At 39.7% G+C, this 10070-nt stretch overlaps 1 non-coding gene across 1 annotated transcript; it reads left to right on the top strand.

Moving 5' to 3' along the window:
* The first annotated feature begins 9486 nt into the window (after positions 1 to 9486).
* On the top strand, positions 9487 to 9559 carry TRNAK-CUU. Its single transcript has one exon. It is a non-coding gene; the product is annotated as a tRNA-Lys (tRNA).
* The last annotated feature ends 511 nt before the right edge of the window (positions 9560 to 10070 follow it).

The raw sequence follows: 10070 nt of genomic DNA, 5'->3' as shown, positions 1-10070 counted from the left end.
AAACAATCCATAAAAGGATGAGATTAACTACTTGCTGAGGAAATATTAGATACTAGCTCTCATTGTGGGGCAGAGGCGACTTGGGAACACCAAATCCAGTAAAGGCAACATCTCAGGGGGAAGGAGCAAGTGTGACTGTAACCAAGAAAGCTACTTCTGTCAAGGGCAAGGTACCAGATCCAAAGAAAGACTGAGGAGAGGGTGCATGGCATCTACAGAAAAGAGAGCTGCCTACAAGATTTACGGATGCTTATCCCACACTGTTCAACAAACAAAGACATTGATTCTGGTGAATTATGAAAACAGGAATGATTGCCAGGGCTCTTCCTACGACCTGGATCATATGTTGTTTTGGACTAACTTCTCTTCCTTGTGTTGATCCCCTGCCCACGCAGGAAGCTGATATGTATCAGCCTTCCTTGAGATCTGCCCACAGGAGACACTGTTATGATGGGACCGGAGCGCAGGACTGTGCTGACCCATGTGGCAGCTTTAATTCTGTTGGTAAGTGCTGTCGCCTTCATACTTCAATGGCTTATGAGATTAATGTAAGTCGTCTCCTATAACCTTGTGATCTCACAGTGAACTGAAAAGTTGAGTTCCTAGATGTGCAGTGGAAAAGGACCCTAATAACTCTGCAAAGGCCTTGTCACTCTGGCTTCCCTCAGAGCTGGCATTGCAACATAACACTTTAAGTATCCAATTCGTATCTGATCAACGACATTGTTATTTGTAATGGTCATTGTGTTTAGGTTTTTGGATGGTGTATGTCTTTATATCTTTTGAGTAAATATCTAGGATTGGGATTACTGGGTGATACGACAGAGAGTTTTAAATACAGTATGCCATTTAATTCTCACCAGCAGCCATTTGTGAAAAGTATTATTGTCAATTCCTCTCTAGAGATGAAAGCTAAGACTTACAGAGATTACAGAATTGCCTAAAAGTACGTGGTCAGTGGGGAGAAACCCAGATTGGGCTGCAGAGACTGAGTTCTCAACTGTTACTTCTTCTGTAACTACTACTCACTTATTCCCAGCTATATCTAATCAGTTTGGAAGTTAAAGTAAAAAGTGTGGCCTCATCACCCCTGCGATCATGTGTGTTCGAGACTTGATTTCAGATGGAGAAACAAAAGGATTAGAGCATGTTACATGGAAAGCCTTTATAGAATCGATTTGGGGAAAATAGGAGTGGATCACAAAGTGGCAAATATATGAAGATGACAATGAGAGTCAATTCAAAACTCAATTTAAAGATGAGTCATGACCTTTACCTTTTTATCCAGTTCAAATAGTATACGATTGTGTCAACCTCCAGCGCTGAAACAGAGCTCTGATCAATGTTTTCTCATCGGCTCCTCTGCTGTTAACGCCAACTAAATATCAGGCTAGCACGAAAGCAAGCGTAAACGGTATATCCCTTCAAGCACATACTCACATTTGCGAATTTCTAACGTTCTTTTTGCACAATAATGAGAGTAATGACTTTAGCATGTGAATAATTAATGTCTTCTATCAACTGCATTTTATATTCAAATATATATTGCTTAGATTTCAAAATGATAGTCATAATATGAACAAAAGAGAAACTGTAGTGAAGATTAACCTCTATAAATGTAGTGTGAAGATTTTGGAGCTCTTCTGTAGAATTGGAAATAATGGAAAATTGACAGTGAAATATAAAAGTAGATTATGAATAGTTAATACCCAATTTTTCTACGGTGAAGGAATTAAAATAACAACGAAGTAGTCACCACAGTGAAAATTTAAGGCAAATTTGTCATCCCCCAGTTCTTAGCACAAGGTCTTGCATTTATTATGAGCTGAATAAACATCTGCCAAGTTGAATTTAATCTTTCCAAGATGAATGTTTATAGGAATGGTGAGATAATAGTGACAGGTACTCTGTATACAGTCTATGGGTTTAGCATTAATAAAGGCAATATATTCTTGTCTTACTAACAAAAACAAAAATGGAATACAAATGTATTATTAGTATGGTAACCGGCTTCCCCAGAGAAGTCCAAACTGAATGGGATTATTGATAATTATGACTGACACTGGCTCACCTAAGACATTTGAACACTAGGGTATTCTTTTCTCATAGGCTTTAGATAGTAAGGAAATCTCTTATAAAGTCCTTCTGAGGATTACACACAGGAGATTCTAGCAGAACGAAAGTAAATGCAAAGAATCCAGCATCTGGAATCTTCCACCTTGTGAGGCAGAGCTCACCTCCCATTCTAGAAGCTGAAATTGAAAGAAACTCTCCACCTACCGTTCCCTTGCAGTCAGGGCTCAGGATGTGGGCTCTGCTAATCAGATGCTCTGGCCCCATTTTGAACGGGGACCCAGTGAGTTGGAGAAAGAACTCTACAGAATTCACTCCGGCAAGTCTGTGGGCAGAAGCAACAGGACATCCAGCCTCCAGAAGCTGCAGTGGTCAGAGTTCCAATTGTAGCTTCTGACTTGTGTGTCTGCATTATTAACAGTTTATACTCTAGAGTTTATGCTCATTGCTGGGAGCAGCAGTGCCCTCATGGGACTAATTCTGTGGTGTGATCTTGGGTAGTGTTCAAGGATGCTTACCCTTTTAATCTGGAACAAAAAACTTAACTGATATGTCACCATTTTATAAAAACAAGCTGCGAATAGCTAAAACACAAAGAATTCTTGAGGAATAAAGTTAAGTTGGGGCATACTGTTTACTCCAGAGGAAAATAGGATAACTATGATGATCTGGGGCTCAAAGTCTGTGATACAAAAACAGAGAGAGTTTGTTAGTAGTGCAAGAGTGTCATTCCCCCAGTAACGGTAAAATAAGGGCTCTGCATAAGACCTGCATAACACCTGCACAGGTGTTCATAGAAGTAAGTATTTGTGCTGCCAACCTGGATAGTGGTCTCACATTAGGTCAATTGCAATGGATCTGTGGACTACAGCAAGAGTCAATTTCAAAATTTTACTGTTCTGGGTAATATGAATTCTTTCATCTTCTTAAATTAAAATTTATTAATTAAATTAAATTTATTAATTAATTTAGTAAATTAAATAAACATTAAAATAAGCATCTCAGGGAAATGTAGTTGTTGCTTCCCCAGCATTCATTCTCTCTGTCTCCTTTCTAATGCGATCCAGAGCTTCCCAGCTTTGCAGATTGGTTGGAATTGATCTCACAGGAGCTCTAGGGATGGGCCATAGTCATGGTGGTCGGGTAGGATGATGATTCAAGCTGTGTCAAAGGGACAGAAAGGAGATGCTTGATGGAGGAGCATCTGGAGAAGAAAATTATTCTCTCTCTCATGACTGTTACCAAAAGATGTTCCCTTCTTCCACTGGCTGTGAATGGGAAGCAGTTATATCTCCAGCTGGTACTTGTGGCATGGTGCTGTCATGAAGAGTGACAGCTTTCGGGCAATTCTGCCACTTGGGAAGGCAGAGTAGAGAGAAATAAAGTGAGCCCTGTGGTGTCATTAAACAACCAGGCCAAGCTTTTTCCAAGAGGCCATTCAAGCCCTTTGGTAAGCAGCATGGAGTTGCCAGTGACCAAGAGTTATTGGGGGTAATGCCGGTGAGAGACAAAGGTGGAGGGAGCATATTGGACAGTGACGCCTGTGAAAGCAAAGGGAGAGAACTCAGGATTGGGCAGGGGGAGCCCAGACTGTGAGGCAGATTTTATAAAGTATTGGCCAACCTAACAGGGAGATTTAGAGCAAAACTTGTTTATTGGAGGAGTCTCACATTGGGCAGAAACGCCCAGGCCCTGCTAATCCTACTACGCTTACTGACCAGAGCTGTCCAGAAAGAGTGTGGTTCCAGCTCAAGACTGTAGGGAACCCCAGTGCTCAGCAGCTGGTGACTGTCAGTTTTCTGCACTCCTGACAGGTGACAGTTCATTCTGTTTGGAAGGAAGATCCACGTGGTGTAATTCCTCTAGCTCTGGACTTCTTAAGTTACTTGAACAACTAAATCCCTTTCTTCTTATTGTTGTTATTGCTGTTATTATTATTATTAAAACAATTTGACTTCAGTTCTTTTCTGTTAATTGTAACTAAAGGAATTCCAACTACTATGTGAAGTAATAGTTTTAGATTGGAAAAGATCGTCAGTTCACTTCAACACACATTTAAGGAGCAATGTACTTTATATTCTCTCTTACCTTCAAAAACAAACAAATAAATGAATAAACTCAGTATATATCACACAACTGATATGTAGTTGGTAGATAATAATTAGTAGCTGCTATGATTGATATCCATTACAGTTATATAGCTCGTCAGTGTTTAATAACGGTAATTGAGTTTTTAGTGCCCAAAGCTGCTTTTTTTGGCATAGAAGATCATGTTTATAGTTCCTTATGTTTGTGCTAATATTCAATTTATAAAAGGTATAAATTTTATACCTTAGTTTTTATAAGCCTTTATTTATTTATTTATTTTTTTGCGGTACGTGGGCCTCTCACCATTGTGGCCTCTCCGGTTGCGGAGCACAGGCTCCAGACGCGCAGGCTCAGCAGCCAAGGCTCACGGGCCCAGCCGCTCCACAGTATGTGGGATCCTCCTGGACCGGGGCACGAACCCGTGTCCCCTGCATTGGCAGGCGGACTCTCAACCACTGCACCACCAGGAAAGCCCTATAATCCTTTATTTTTAACTCACAAATCTTTTTACTATGCTTACAAATGATATTGTGTTATAATTTTAAACACTTAACTTTATTTATTATTTAATTATTGCTCACTTAGCTTATAAATTTGATGGATTAAATCCTTTAAATGGTAACACTATTTAGAAACTTTAGTAACTAAATTTTTTTAGACATTTCACACTATCATTGCCAATTTGATAAACATTCTCTCAAATATTTCAAACACCTGATAAGGCAAACTTACAAATTTAACATGCAAGATATTTGTAATCTTTACAAAACTCTTGTAAATTCAGTAAATCAGATTTACAAGTTTAATAAATCAGATTCTCTTATCCATTTCAAACATCTTAAAACAGATAAAGTGGGACTTCCCTGGTGGTGCAGTGGTTGGGAGTCCGCCTGCCAATGCAGGGGACACGGGTTTGAGCCCTGGTCCGGGAGGATCCCACATGCTGTGGAGCAACTGAGCCCGTGCGCCACAGCTGCTGAGCCTTTGCTCTAGAGCCCGCATGCCTGGGGCCTGTGCTCCGCAGCAACAGAGGCCACCGCAATGAGGAGCCCGTGCACAGCAGTGAGGGGTAGCCCCTGCTCGCCACAACTGGAGGGGGTCCGCGCACAGCAGCGAAGACCCAACGCAGCCAAAAATAATAAATTTATATTAAAAAAAACAGATAAAGCATATACAAAGCAGCATAATAACAGTAGACAGCTTACACAAAAAGATGAACTCTATTTGAATTTATACTTTCCAGGAGTTGGGCACTCAGTCACCCAACCAAAGGGATCACCATCGAGAGCCTGCTGTGTGTGACAGAGAAAGACAAATACTGTATGATCTCACGTAAATGTGGGATCTTACCAAATAAAAAAAGCCAAATTTACAGAAACAGAATAGAAGGGTGGTTGCCAGGGGTTGGGGGGTGGGAGAAATGGGGGAAGATGCTGACCAATGGGTAGAAGCCTTCAGTTATAATATGAATAAGTTCTGGGATCTAATGTACAGTATGATAACTATGATTAATGTGCCGTATTGTATACTCAAAGTTGGCTAAAAGAATAGATCTTAAGCGTATACACACACACACACACACACACACACACACACACACACACAAAGGTCACTGTGTGAGGTTATGGATGTGTTAGTTAATCTGACTGTGGTAATCTTTCCACAAAGTTTATGCATACCAAATCATCACATTGTATACTCTAAATATATATTTATATTTTATATTTTTATAAATATAAATATTTATATTTTATTTGTCAATTGTAAAGCTGGAAAAAAAGAGAGAGACTATTGTGCTTGCTGGTTAAAGTGTTAGGACCACAAGAAGGGTACTAGTCCAGGTCCAGGTAAGGAATGTGGCCTGGAACCAGCACCCAGGATGGTGCTACCTGAGCCACATCTTCTGAGTCCCTTCTTACAATCTGGTTTGAGCGGCTTTATCCCTGGCAGACTCCAAGCTTGCAATTTTCAACTGGGATAAAATTTAGTTTCATAGTCCAATGTATCGTGTATGTCTTCCGTGTGCCTTTTGAGTTTCATCCTGACCCCAATTTTCAAATTTTTGTTATTTGATTTCCATAGACAGAATTCTGAATCCCTTAGCTAAATCGCAACTTACCTCTGTTGTCTGATTAGACATAAATTCGGCACCCTCTTTATATTTTACATTTTTTGCCTCACCTATCTTTCTTTCAAAGTAATTTATTGACAAACAAAAGATCTCTGTTCTAAAGAGTTACCTTTCTGTTACAGACAGCTAAGACATCTACATAAATCACCCATAAAAAAGGCAAAAATAAGACTGCTGTAAAGCATTATAAGCAAATGTTTATGAGATCTCTGTGGCTTACAGAATTCTCAAATGGCCCCCATGAACATTGCCCTCAGTCCTACTCATGTTATTATGTTACATTACATGACAAAAAAAGATTTTCCAGATGTAATTAAGGTTACCAATCATTTGACCACAGATAGGGAGGTTATCCAGATGGACCAACCTCATCATAGGACCCCTTTAAAAACAACGAGTTTTCTCTGGCTGGTGGCAGAAAGGGAGTCAGGGAGATTGGAAGCCTGAGAAGGGATGAATGTGAAGGAAGCTGCTGTTGGGATGGAGGAAGCATCAGAGCAAGGACCTGAGAATGGCCTCTAGGAGCTGAGCATGGTCCCTAAGTGACAGCCACCAAGGAAGTGGGGACCTCAGCCCTACAACCACAAGGAACTAAATTCTGCCAACAATCTGAATGAAGAGAGGCTCCATATAAGAGATCAGTTGGACTGACACCTGGATTTCAGCCCTGTGAGAACCTAAGCAGAGCACTCAGTTGAGCCTGCCCAGACTCTGACCCACAGAACTGGAAGCTAATAAGTGGATGATGCTTTACGTCCCTCTCTTCCTGGTAATTTGTTATGCTGCCATAAAAACTAATACAATGACAGAGGTAAAAGTTCTACTCAAGGCCAAAGACTTAATTTTTTAAACTTTTAATATATATGTGTATATGGAGGCATCTTTAATGTAAGGAGGTCTTAGGATATAAGATTGAGTATTTTGAGGGCTTTTCTGGTGGAAGTAGGCAGTGAGACCGGAAGACTCTATTTTGTTGACTTAGGGAGGGTTTGGGAATGTGGTGAAATGGTTCATTTGGAGAAAGTTCAAAGGCCCACAGAGTTTTCATCTATTGACCTTGCCAGAAATGTCTATGCCATTTTCTTTTTGGCATAAAGCATTAAAATGAAATGTCTTCTACGCTGGATAACACACTTTGCCATTTATCAGTGAGAAACATTTTAGCTTATATTGTTTATCCAGTTGGCAAGACCTCGCAAGTCTCTGGAGAATGGAGCTCAGGGCAGAAAACTACTGGTCCAGGTGGGGTCCACAGAGAGAGGCCCTGAACCACGCGGTGGGAGGGGGCACACAGCGCGGGGAAGGAAAGTGATGGAGGGGGTTGAGCACGGGTGACTGCGCCGATATTTTGTCCAGAGCTTCTCTGTGCGGGAAGAAACACGATGGCAAATCCTGTCTGCCTTTTATTCCCCTCACGTACAAAGAAATGGAAAGAAAGTTCTAAAACAACCACTTTTATGTTGTGTGTACTTTCTCCCCCTTATCCTTTCTGAGAACTAGTAATGTCCTGGTCCTACAACGTCTTTAATTCATAGCGCACTTTAACTTTTTCAAAGCACAGCCTGTACAAAGATCTTTCATTTCCTGACTGGACATAAGGATGAAGTTTATAGTCTTTTTATTGCTACTATTTTGACATTTTAATATACTTTCCCCCTCATAGCATAGAACATGTCTCCCCTCATAATTGCTTTTATATACTACTTGACTTAAAGATTGTTTCAAACCTTCTTGCTCCTAAATCATTTTTATTTTTAGGCAGTCAGAACAAGGAATAGGTGTTTTTTTTTATAAAGTACCAGCGTGTTCAAGCTGAAGGTATTATTTTTTACTCTTGTCTTGTGTTCGTCCACCTAAAATGATACCAACGGTTTCTAAAGAAATGAGATAAAAGATATTTTGAGTTTTTATCTTTTTTAAGCTCAATCGTTATTATATGTATAAATACATTTAAATAAATATATATATATTTAAATATATATTAAGCCTTCTAGATTAGCTTAGCAGATAATATAATTTTGAGGTACTTTCCTGACATCTTTTTGCATTAGTTGATTTTTTTAAAACCAGGATTTAGACTGGACAGTATGTCTAATGACCTCATCACTGGTATTTTTATAAGTGATAATAGCAATTAACATCTGTGAGATGTACTTAGTGCACCAAGAGTTTTATAGAATCTATAACATGGCAAATTTCTACTCACACTTTTATTCAAGAACATATTATTGTAGATTCTATCTTTTTTTTTTTTTTTTTCGGTACGCAGGCCTCTCACTGTTGTGGCCTCTCCCGTTGCGGAGCACAGGCTCCGGACGCGCAGGCTCAGCGGCCATGGCCCACGGGCCCAGCCGCTCCACGGCATGTGGGATCCTCCCGGACCGGGACACGAACCCGTGTCCCTTGCATCGGCAGGCGGACTCTCAACCACTGCGCCACCAGGGAAGCCCTATATCCTATCATTTTTAATGGTGAGAAGATAACTCAATTTTGAAAAATATCTTATTCCCAACTTTTTACCTTATTCATCCACTAAGGTTTTATTTCATAATTTTTAAAATTAAAGGTTCCATCAATTTTTATTTTAACACAGTTTTTGTTATAAAAAGCCTATATCAGAGTAATGATTATAAACTTAAGCTTTTCATAACAGGAATTAAGTCCCTCAACAAGCACTAGATATTCAAAGTGTTGGTACCTCCTTATAGAGACATAATTTCTCAGGTCCATATCTCCTGGCCTCAAGGGCTCAACTTGTGAAAAGATGAAAGGTATGTAAAAAATAATATTTTGACCATGTATTTATTATATTGTCAGTGATTATGTATACACCTTTTTTTTTTTACAAATGCCTGTATTGAAAGACAATATATAAAGAGTTTCATGAATGGAACAAACAAGTTCTCTTAGAATGTAGGAGAAAGAGGATTTGGATGAAGAGGAAAGAGCAGAGTTATTGCCATAAGACAAGTCATGGTGCTTATCCTGACTCTGATCCTTATTAAAGAGACCTTGGACATATTATTACTTAACATTTCTAGACTTCAGTTTCCTCATCTGTAATAATAATGGTAATAATAATAGTAACTATTATTACTCATGGGGAAGTTAAGATTTAAAGCTCCTGATATATTTTATTTTTTCTTAATTTGTTGTCTGTAATGTCTCCAAAATAAAAATTAATACTTGGGAACTCCCTGGTTGTCCAGTGGTTAGGACTCTGCACTCTTACTGCCGAGGGCCTGGGTTCAATCCCTGGTCAGGGAACTAACATCCCACAAGCAGCGTGGTGTGGCCAAAAAAAAAAAAGTTATACTAAGTTTTCTAATAAAAAGATTCTTGGGCCAAAACATGTGTAGTGCTCTGCTTGGGTTGCCATAACTTAATACCATAGACTGGATGGTTTAAGCAAAAATTTATTTCTAGTAGTTCTGGAGGCTGGAAGTCTGAGATCAGGGTGCCAGAATGGTTGGTATCTGGTGAGGGCTCTCTTCCTGGCTTATAAAAGGCTGCCTCCTCTCTGTGTCCTTACACTGTGGAGAATAAAACCAAGTTCCCTGGTGTCTCTTCTTATAAGGGCACTAATCCCATGGGACCAAGGTTCCACACTCACAACCTCATCTAACCCTGATTACCCCCCTAAGGCCCCCATCTTCAAATACTATCACATTGGCAGTTAAGGATTAAGCATATAAATTTGGGGGGGGGGGACACAAACATCCAGTCCCTAACAACAGGTTTTTATCCACATATCAAGTAAGGTGGACAACATGACTAG

This window comes from Phocoena sinus, chromosome 4 (assembly GCF_008692025.1).
Source record: "Phocoena sinus isolate mPhoSin1 chromosome 4, mPhoSin1.pri, whole genome shotgun sequence".
In the NCBI taxonomy this organism is placed as follows: Eukaryota; Metazoa; Chordata; class Mammalia; order Artiodactyla; family Phocoenidae; genus Phocoena; species Phocoena sinus.
This window is presented reverse-complemented; position numbering and strand designations above follow the sequence as displayed.